A 12101-nucleotide genomic window follows, 5' to 3' on the forward strand; every position below is an offset into this window, starting at 1 on the left:
AGGCAATCGTGTTTCCCCCCACCCACCCATGTTTTCTATCTCGTGTAACAATGGCTAAGAACTATGATGAGACTTGCCCAAGAACTGATGGGTCTAGGTGCACATGATCTATGAATTCAACTCAGCCACCCACCACCCTCTGCTCTGTCTCCACCCAGGTGTTCATGCACCTGCAGGCTGCGGGTCAAACACACAGGCAGCGGGGCTTCCTCAGTAGAAGTTTTGCAGCAACTCTAACACCCCCAGAGATTATCTCCAGATTTCTAAGACACTAAGTGCCAACTTGCTAGTTAGGAAGCAGGCCTCACCAGATGCTGAATCTGCTGATCCCTTCATCTTGGATTTCCTAGCCTCCATTACTGTGAGGGGAAAAAAATTGTTTATAAGCCAGTTTGTGATATTCTTTAAAAGCAGCTCAAATGAACTAACGCATCCAGACTACCCCCAAACATCTCCTCCCACTGCTTAAGTTACAGAAGAAGATTTTGTCTGGGCTTCCTTCCACTGGACATGATAAAATCTGACATAAATTCAGAACACTCTGAGCCCAGTTTGGCATACCTTCACTTCACTGTTTAAGAAAATGGCCATCATGTTTCAAAGATTATAATGAAGAAAAGGGAACATCTCAATCTCCTTTAAACATTTGTGCCCATAATTCTTATGACCTACTTTACAATATAGAGGAGGAAATAAAATGGATCCTATCAGTTTGATAGGGCTTTCACTGAAACTTTCAAATAGGTATTTTTTCTGTGTGTGTGTGTGTGTGTGTGTGTGTGTGAGAGAGAGAGAGAGAGAGAGAGAGAGAATTAATAGACTCCAATTATGCTTTAAAGGTACATTGAAATTTGACTTACCACAAAGTATACTATTAAATAAACTCATTTTCTATTATAGATAAATGTATAAAAATTGAGATTGGGGTTGTGGCTCAGAGGTAGAGTGGTCGCCTTGCATGCATGAGGCCCTGGATTCAATTCTCAGCACCACATAAAATAATAAAGGCATTGTGTCCACCTACAATGAAAAAATGTTTAAATTTATAAAAATTGAGAGGGTTAAACATACACTGGTGCCTCAATGATTTAGAACATAATTAATTTTAAAAAACAGACACTAAACAAGAAGTAATAAAACTATGTTCCTACCCTCACTTATGCCACAGAACAACTCTTGATTTTCTTCTCTTTAGATCAACAAGTATAATTGGAGTATTATGATCTTTCCAACTGTAAACATCAACTATTCTATACCGTATAAGTCAGATTTTTTTAAAATAAGGCACAAGATCTTCCAATGGGTAGACAACACAGATAAATATAAACATATAAACATAAATATAAATATAAATATAAATATAAATATAAATATAAACTGTTAGAGGTTTCTTACTTTCCTTGACCTAGCTGGCAGAATAACTGGGGTTCATAATACTTACCAGGCTTGAGTTTATTTTTTTGTCATTGTAGTTGGATCATAAGTACACAAAATTAAATTAATTATAATACCTTATCCCATCATTTGCCCTAGCATGACCTACTTCTGTGTATTTGGTTATTTTTAGTAATGTGCTTAGTACATACCAAGGCATAAGACACACTTTGACAATAAATAACTGACATCCTACCATCTAAGTTCTCATTTCATCTTTCTCTATTTCTGCACATGAGACAATCATTCCAAGTTTTTTGTTAATATGTTTTTTTACATAGTTTAACAACTTCTATGTCAGTACTTTAAAAAATATTATTATTATAGTTATTTTTATTTTATCAAATGAATATCAGGCTGAGTGAAATTACAAGTACTTCCATTCCCCTTAATTGCTAAGATTCATCCATTTTGATGTGTCTCCATATTTCATTGCTTTGACTACTGTATAAGATTCAATTCTATGAAAATTCCACTATTATCCACTTGGTCATCTCCATTTTTTTTTTTTTTTTTTGCCTTTGTTAACAGTGGTGCTACGAATATTGTTTTATATCTATTTCTGATCTTTTTTTACAGAAATATTTTATTGTTGACCCTTTAATTTTTCACATAAATTTCAGAATTATCCGAGTCAAGTTCTGTGGGGAAAACAAACCTTATTACAATTTCCACTGGTAATCTTTTGAATCTATAGCACAAGTTAGGATACAGGAGTCTATGATATTAAGAATTCCTATCCATGAACATGGTGTCTCTCCTTTTCTTTAGATTTTCTTTACTATTTCTTTCATAAATTTTATATTTTCTCTTTAGATATATTACACATTTTTTAGATTTGATTCTAGGCTCTTGATATCTACAATATAATTATACATGACATCATCACTTTACTTTGATGTCTACTGACAATTTATCTGACAGTTTTATATTTTGTTACTTTTTTGTATCAAAATTTATGCTAGTCATGACAACACCTTTAATACAAAGCCATTTTTGCCTATAAAGAGCAGAGGGACTTTTCAGATTTTTCAGTACTAGGTGGGAGGTTTTGGGATGTGGCTTTCTCAGGAGGTAGATTTCATTTTTCAAGATTCTGCCTCTAATCCTTGTTCTGCCATTGTTGGCTCTGTGGTCTTGGGTTAATCCTTTGCTTTCTCTAGGCTTAATCTCTCTCAAAATAGCTGCCATCTATACTCGTTCTTCTTGTACATAGTCATTTCCCATTGAGAAATAAAAGCTATTTCTCTATCCCCTTAAATCTGTACAGATCTATGATCTCTTCAACAAGGAAAAATGATGAATGCTGTATGATTTCTAAGATTCATTGGAAGACTTCCACCCAGGTCTCTTCTTATGTTTATTCTAGAGGCAGCCAGCCACCATGTAAAAGGAGACGGGCATGCTATGAGGAAACTAAAGCCAATCATGTGGAAAGGCCAGGTAAAGAGAAAGACATCCAATCAACCCCCAGTACCTCCAGACATTCTCACTTAGGCAGGAGATTGGAGGTGAGGAAGTCCCTAGCTGAATACCATCTCATCAGAATGCAAGCTTATGAGAGACTTTAAAAAAAAAACTACTTAGTTGAACCCAGCCAATACATAAAAATATAAAGGAAAACAGGGTTTGAAGTCACTAACAATTGGGTGGTTTATATACCAGTAAGAAATAATAAGTAAGAGATAACTGAAACCAATGTTTTTCAAACTATGCTTGGAACAATCATAGAATTCCCAGGAAAATCCCTGCTGGGGAATAAAACCAATAAGATTCTACACTTTCCTGATGATCCCATTCAGCCAGGGAGGCTCCCATCTTCTACTTTATAATTGGAGACCTATAAAGATTCTTTAAGGAAGAACAGAACAAAAAAGAGAAGGAAGAGTAAGAATACAAGACAATTCAAGCACTATCCATCTGATAAATCTCAGGCCAGATGATATGTTTACTTCTGTTGATATCAGAAGTACCTTACGTTGATATCACTAAATAGCATTGATATAAAAAGCAATTAAGACACTGTCAAATGAGGAATGGTATCAAGAATTGGAAATATTTTAAATAAAGAGGGTAAAACACAACTCTGATCCTCTCACAAGGACTGGACATGCCTTGAAATTAAGAATTCCATAATCATGAGAGGATCTGTGTTATAAGGTTCCATTCATCCATGTGACACACTCCTGCCTAATATGCTCCCACATTGAACAGTTTTTTTGTCTAGGTCAAATTCCTTACACATAATTCAAGACCACTTTTTAATTTCTTCCAGTACTATGATTTATTCAATATATTTCTTTCCATTCACTTATTTTTCATACAAATAAAATTAAAGTGGGTTATTTTCCTTCCAATGTACTCCAAAATATATGCACAATTATGAAAATTATATTCAACTACAGACTAACTAAAAATCGCCCCATTTGTCAAAATGCTGAGCAAGATGACCCTTTCAACTAAGTATTTATGACCCAACAGTCTTCAAAATATACTAATTTATTCAAAATTGCCTTCACCCTAGAGGTCTGAGTCAGCTTTTCCCATCTATTTCAAGGTCTTTCTCTTTTCCATTTCTGCCTCCTATAGTTTTTTTCTTGTTCTCTACACAGACAAATCCCCATTGTTTCAGATTAAAAAACAATAACACTTATTGAATACCATGTCCTAGTCTCAATACAAAGTGCTAAAAACAGATTATTACTTTGAAACTCAGATGTTATGTTTTAAAGAAAAACCTACAGAAACCCTTATGTTAGCCTAGCTGCCCATATTTCTTTGTTCCCCCTGCCTGGTTCCTTTCAGCTTTTGGTCATAATTACAAAGAATGATGTTTCATTACTTAATGTTCTAAATGAGATGCATGTGAAGATCCCAATTTTGGAAGAATGTCAACTTCATCTCGCCAAAAGCTAGCCACATGGCAGCCTTATAATAAGAAAAGGAAAAAGTTTCCAGTTTAGCCTTTCCAGAATGAAATTAATTATAAGAATTCACCTCTTTCTAAGTCTCTAGGCACTCATGCTCTCCCCCCCTGGGAGTTAGTTACAAAATGAGTTTGCACTTTCTGTGCTCCATAATGTAGGCAAAAATTCATAGCCTGAAGAAGGGTTAGAACACTGAAATAAGATTTATCCTTCCTATTTCAGCTACCAGGGACCCTATCAGTGCTGCTTCTCTTACTTCAAGAAGCATTGATAGTCTCTGCCTATCATGTATTAGCCTTGAGCACCCCCCTGAGCTGAGCTTTGTTATTTTTTCATGTCTGTTCCAGTGAAAGGCTATTCAAATAGCATATGCAAGCATCTTCTTTAGCCAAAGAGGCCTGAAATTCTGCCTGGAAGCTAGGACCACCCACTTTGGGCCTTTCTCTTTCGAATTGTTTTTTCCATTCTTTGTTTGAATTCATTAATTCAACAGACATTCATTAGCATCTATACTGTGCCATAAACCTGTGTGAGGTTGTGGGAGAATACATCCACAAGCAAAATATTCACTATAACTTCAATAAAGTAAATGTATAGAACCAAAGAGAAGACAGGCATGTTGACACACGCCTGTAATCCCAGCAGCTTGGGAGGCTGAGGCAGGAGGCTTGGGAGTTCAGCCTCAGCAATTTAGCAAGGCCCTTAGCAACTTAGAGAGAAAGGACTGGGGATATAGCTCAGTGATTAAGTGCCCCTTGGTTCAATCCCTGATACACAAAGAAAAAAAGAACTAAATAAAGTAGATGATAGGTTGATCCCACCCTACTCCAATCACTGGTAACTTCAGGAAGACAGAAAACAGATTGTACACATTATTTTCCCAGCATTCATGGCCTATAATAGTTGGTAATATAATATTTTATGTAAATAAAAAAAGGTTGTGGGCTGGGGATGTGGCTCAGGTGGTAGCGCGCTCACCTGGCATGCATGCGGCCCGGGTTCAATCCTCAGCACCACATACAAACAAAGATGTTGTGTCTGCCAAAAACTAAAAAATAAAAATATTAAAATTCTCTCTCTCTCTCTCTCTAAAAAAAATAAAGTAAAATAAAATAAATAAATAAATAAAAGAGGTTATTTGTTTAAAAAAAAAAGAAATGCATTTAATATACCTAATGAACATCATAGCTTCTCCTAGTCTCCCTTAAACATGCTCAGAAAATTTACCTTAGCCTAAACTTGCACAAAATCATCTAATATAAAACCTATTTTATAATAAAGTGCTGAATATTCCAGGTAATTATTTAAAATAGTACACTGTAGAGGGTCAGCTCTTTACCCTCCTCATCATATGGCTGTCTGGGAAAACTGTAAGTTGGTGCTAGTACCCAGCATCATAAAAGATTATTGTTCCACTTATCACTAGCTTAAGGAAAAAGTATCAAAATTCAAAATTTCAAGTACAGTTTCCACTGAATAGATATCATTTTCCCACCATTGTAAAGTCACAAAATCCTTAAATTGTACCGTCATACATGTTATTGTTTGGATCTAGACTATTCCCCAAAGGCTCGAGTGTTGAAAGCTTGGTTCCTGTTGCACTATGTTCAAAAGTGCAGATGTAGGAACAAGGTTGGGTCATGAGGGTTCTGACCTCATCAATGGATTAATCCATTGAGGGATTCATAGCCTATGGCATTATTAGGAGGTGATGGGAACTGTAGGAGGTGGAACCTAGTTGGAGGGAGTGAAACCTTGGAGATATGCCTTTGGGGACTCATGTTGTCCCTGGCCCCTGGCTTTCTCTCTGCTTCCTGGGTGCCATGAGGTGAGCAGTTTTCTTCCACCATGACCTTCTAATGTCCTCCTCACTTCAGGCCCAAAGCAATAGAGCCAGCTGGGCTAAAACCTCCAAAACTGGGAGCGAAAATACATCTTTCCTTCCCTCAGTTGATTTTTCTCAGATGTTTGTCACAGCAACAGGAAGCTGACTGACAGTAAGTGGGGGTCATCTGAACTTAAAAATTTAATAAGATGTTGGACACTGTGGTTCATGCCTGTAATCCCAGCAGTTCAGGAGTCTGAAACAGAAGATCACAAGTTTAAAGCCAGCCTCAGCAGCTTCGTGAAACCCTGTCTCTAAATAAAACATAAAAAGAGCTGGGGGTGTGGCTCACTGGTTAAGCACCCTTGGGTTCAATCCCTATTATCAAAAAAACAAATAAATAAGTTTAATAAGACAATAAGATGAGAACTCAGATGCCAAATGATAAAAGAACCATCTGATATCATATTGCTGATTGTATAGCTAAGGAAAAATTAACAGTCAAGATACCATATTATAAAACTGATAAATTAGAAACAAAGCAGATAGAAATAACTATAAATGAATTACTAATAAAAAATATTTAATACAGTGACAATGAAAGAATAAAAAACAAAATCACAACTATTGCAAGCTCATCGGTATGGAGGACAAAAATGATCTACCTTAGAGATAATTAATATCCTGAGCAGGTAGGTATTCAACTAGAAAAACAAATTATGCCTGGCATGAAATGAGAACTATCTCTACCTTCTGAAAAAGGATATCACAATACCATAGTAAACAATAAAAGGTACACAAGTATCAAAATCCAAGTATTAATGTCCTCCTATATATGCATACATAGTGTTATATAAAACATATGTGTAATATTATACCTATTACATATATAGTAATATACAATATATGTATATATACATGTATATATTTACATACATGTGTGTGCATATATATTTATTTACTTATATTTGAGACAGGGTCTCACTATGTTGCTGAAGCTAGCCTCTAACTTATGATCTTACTGCCTGAGCTTCCTGAGTCACGGGAATTATAGGATTGCCAAATCATCAAAAATATACAAACAGATATATGATAAATGATGGTATAAAGGTGTATTAAGAATTGTATGCAAAAAAATAAGAGAGCTCATGTATAATGGCATAATTTGGTGTGAACACACTTTATACACAGAGGTACAAAAAATTGTGCTGTGAAAGGATAATTATGAATGTAATGCACTCCATTATTGTCATCTATGTAAGAAATAAATTTTTTTAAAAAGAAAAAAGTCAATAATTTTTAAATGTAAAAGAATTCAAGAAATACAAAACCTACAAGTTCTTGCAAAACAAATACTAATATAAAATTGAATCCAGTCAAGGAAGACACAAATGGACAATCTGGGTCCAGTAGTACTAACACACAATCCAAAGTCAAAAGATACCAAAGCAAGATCCAAAAAATTCTGAAGGAATTGAATCATACCACTCTTGTTAACTAGATGATTTCATGCAGGCTAATACCAGGTGTGTAACCTTAAGAGCTTCATTGGATTTGCCCTTTGTGGCTGTCAAAATATGACTGACCTGCCTCATTTGAATACCTGGCTGTATCCTGATATCAATTTTATGTCCCCAACCATACCTACAGAACTGATCCAAGAAAGTTCCATTCTTTGCTATTCCTGTGATATTACTTACCTGATTCACCTCTGCTCAATTTCCAAAGCTTTCGCATATATTACTATCTTCACATATTTTGACTCAATAAATTCTTTTCAGATAATTCGCATTAAAAAATACTAAAGGTATGAGCAATTATGTATGCCTGTTACAGTATTTATGATAGCCGGATTTTACAAGCAATATAAATACTCTCAAATCAAAAAATGATTAAATGATGTTATATAAAGGGAACATTAACATTTGAGAATTGTTATATCAGAACATGAGTAGAATACATAAAAAATAAAGGGACAACAAATGAGGATTAACATATTCACTAAGATTAAAAATGCATTGAAATATATACAATGATTTAAAATAATGAAAAAATACTGCTTTCCTCTAGGCTGAGCTTTCAAAAATTAATTTTTATCATTTTTTTAAAATCATGATGAAAAATTCAAGGTATGTAGTAAGCATAAATTTAGAAATATTAGTCATCTAAAATTCAATATTTTAACACATAATCTGAACTTTATATGGACACAATTCCACATATTTCCATGCATAAGACTATGTGTGTATGTTTGTGTGTGTGCATATATGTACCTCAAAAATATAATGTAGATTTACCTATAAAGTTAAAATGTAATATAGCTATACTTAAATTTAATAAAAAAAGTAAACAAATAAAAAACAGGTTTTGTACTTCAAAAAAAGTAATCTTTTGAAAGGGGAAGCAGGAAAGATCATTAAGAACCCATGGTGATTTTTTTCAATATTGTTTTCATTTTGAATAGTGTTATTTGTCTTATTAAAAAAAATAAGTCAGAATTCATACTCTTCTATTTCATCTGCCTCCTCCATATTCAAGTGTTTTCTTCCTTTATTTTCACATTGTCAAGGTGTATAACATTTCTATTCTAAGTTACAATCACAATTTCCACAGTTACTTAATCCTTAGTCTATATTTATGCTCAACACCCAGCCTTTAACTAGACCTTTTTTACAGCTGTTTTCCTTATGTCAATCTGTCACTTCATGAACTAGGCTTTTTCTTCCCAATGGTGCTCTCAAATCTGGATTCCTTTCATTCTTGCATACTTGTGATAATGAGCTTGTTTGTATGTATACCCAAGGACAATTGACTGAGGTATCAATCTGCCTTGAATTGTACTACTATGACATAAAGCATTAAAGTCTTAGTCTTGTTTTCCTCATTCCCAATATTACCATCCACATCTAAATCTCCACAGCACTGAGCACATTGTCCAGAACTTCAAATAGCACCACTTAAAGTCACCGAGACACTGCCTGAAGAGAGGTTGGGACCAACAAAAAACACTGGTATGTATATTAGCTCTTGGTGAGAAAGCATTCCTTCTATCCCTACCTATTCAACCATCATACCACTCCGATTCAGTAACGTTCTATAATCAGGATATATTATTGATAACAAATGTTTAGAATGCAAATGAGATATTATATTCTATAAATATTCAACATTTTCAAATTTTTCCATATTTTTTATTCCTGCATTATAATAATGCATAATGGTGAGATTCATTGTTACATATTCACACTTGAATACAATGTAATGATATAATTTGGTCAACACCATCTCACCAATAGTGTAAAAGTGTTCCTTTTTCCCCACGTTCTTCCCAACATTATTATTATTTTATTTTATTTTTTATTTTTTATTTTTTTTGAGACAGGGCCTCACTATGTTGCTAAGGCTGGCTTTGAACTTGCAATCCTCTTGCTTCAGCATCCCCAGCAGCTGGGATTACAGGCATGCACCTCCACACCTGGCAGCGTATTTATTCTTGATGACTACCATACTAACTAAAGTAAGATGAAGTTTCAGTGTCATTTTGATTTGTATTTCCCCAATTGTTAAAGATGTTAAACTTTTTTTCATACATTTGTAAGCCATTTAAACATTTAAAATTTTTATAATATATATTGGATCCCTAGTACTAACTCTTTGTAGATCCTGAACTTCATTTGCTTCGTAAAGTAAAACAGGATTATAATGCATATAATCTCTATAGTGCATGACTCCAACTCAAATGCCCATGCAGTACATATGAATGAAATGACCTAAGCTTTATTACAATTCATCTCAAGTTATATTTTTTAACACATATACTCAACACTTCCCTGAATAATACATATTCCTCTATATTAAGAACTCAAAAATATCAACCAAAAAAAAAAAAACCCCAATAAACAAATGGGCAAAAGAACTAAACAGACATTTCTCCAAAGAAGAAATATAAATTGGCAACAAATGTGTGAAAAAATATTCAATGTCCTTAGCAATTAGGGAAATGCTCATCAAAACTACACTAAGGTTTCATTTCACCCCAGTTAAAATGGCAGCCATCAAGAATATAAACAGTAAAAGTGCTGGAGCAGATGTAGGGGAAAGTAACAATTTGAGATTGTTGGTGGGATTGGAAATTAGTACAACTACTATGTGAATCAGTATGGAGGTTGGAACTGCCATATGACCTAACTATGGTATTTATCCTGAAGAATCAAAGTCATCATACGACAGCAATACATGCATACCCATGTTTATAGCAGTACCATTCCTGATAGACAAATGATAGAACCAGATTATGTTGTCTGTAGATGAATGAAAGGATAAAGAAAATGTAGTATGTATACACCATAGAGTTTTTTTATTGGTTCTTTTTAGTTATACATGACAGTAGAATTCATTTTGACATAATTATAAAAGCATGGAATATACCTTATTCTAATTCAGTCCCCAGTACCTCTCATTTCCCTTCTTTCCACCCACTCTCTCTTCTCTTCCCTCTATTGATCTTTCTGCCATTGACCCATGATTTTATTTTAGTTAATTTCTTGTGGATGTACACAATGGTAAGATTCACTGTGGTGTATTCATATATACACATAGGAAGGTTATATCAAATTCATTCCACTGTCTTTCCTTTTCCCATCCTCCTCCCTTCCCTTCATTCCCTAGAATTTTATTCAGCCATAAAGAAGAAATAAATTGGGCCATTTCCTCAAAATAGATAGAATTGAAGAACATCATTCTAAGTGAAATAAGCCAAACTCAGAAAATCAAAGGTCATATGTTTTCTCACATGTGGGAACTAGAGTGAAAAAAAAAATCAAACATTGAGAAGTGGGGAAAACTCATTGTGTGCATGTATGAATGTATAATAACAAATCCCACTCTAATGTATAATTGTAATGCATCCATAAGAAGAAAAAAAGCAAGCAAAACAAATAAGTAAATAATAGACAGTTTTTCTTTACTTCCCAAGAAGTATACCCAACTCAATTTGTTTTTTCAAGAGAAACAGAAAAAGTATATAGTAAGATTAAACATCCTTTCATGATAAAAACTCTCAAAAAAATCAGGTATAGAAGGAATGTACTTCAAAAACGCTATGTATGAAAAAATCCACAGTTGGAATACTGAATGTGGAAAAGCTGAAAGTTTTTCCTCTTAAATTGGGAACAATTCAAGGACATTTACTTTCATCAATCTTAAGAGCAATTGTGCAAGAAAAGATTAAAGGGCATCAAAATTGGGAAAGAAGAAGTTAAATTTTTCATGTTTGCAGAGGACATGGGCATGTGTGTGTGACTGGAGATTGAACTCAGAGCCTCACACACTGGGTTATACCCCCAGATCCCCACTTTTTTTAAAACTTCATTTTGAGACAGAGTCTTGCTAAAGTGCCCATGCTGGCCTCCAACTTGTGATTCTCCTTCCTCAGCCCCTCAAGTAACTGAGATTATAGGTGTGAGCCACCACACTTGGAAAGGATGTGATTTTATACATAGAAAAACCTAAATGCTCCATAAGTATGATTTTTTTTATCATTATAACTGAGAAACAAGTTCCGTAAAGTTGCAGAATACAAACTGCTACAAAAAAATTAAAATATTTAGGAATAAGTTAAATCAAGGGAGTGAAAGATATTTCTAATGAAAATTATAAAACACTGATAGAATTATTTTTAAAAAAAACATTAAAAAATATGTAAAGATATTCCAAGTTCGTGAGTTAGAGGATTTTATATTGATTTAATAAGGATTTAAAATTACTATACCACTCAAAGTTATCTATAGATTCAATGCAATTTCCAGTAAAATACCAATGACTTTTTTTTCACAGAAATAGAAAAACAATCCACAAAAGACCTGGAATAGCTAAAGCAATAGTGGAAAAAAGAAAAGGGGTTGGGGGGGGGGGGA

Source organism: Marmota marmota, unplaced genomic scaffold (genome assembly GCF_001458135.2).
Source record: "Marmota marmota marmota unplaced genomic scaffold, marMar, whole genome shotgun sequence".
Classification (NCBI taxonomy): Eukaryota; Metazoa; Chordata; class Mammalia; order Rodentia; family Sciuridae; genus Marmota; species Marmota marmota.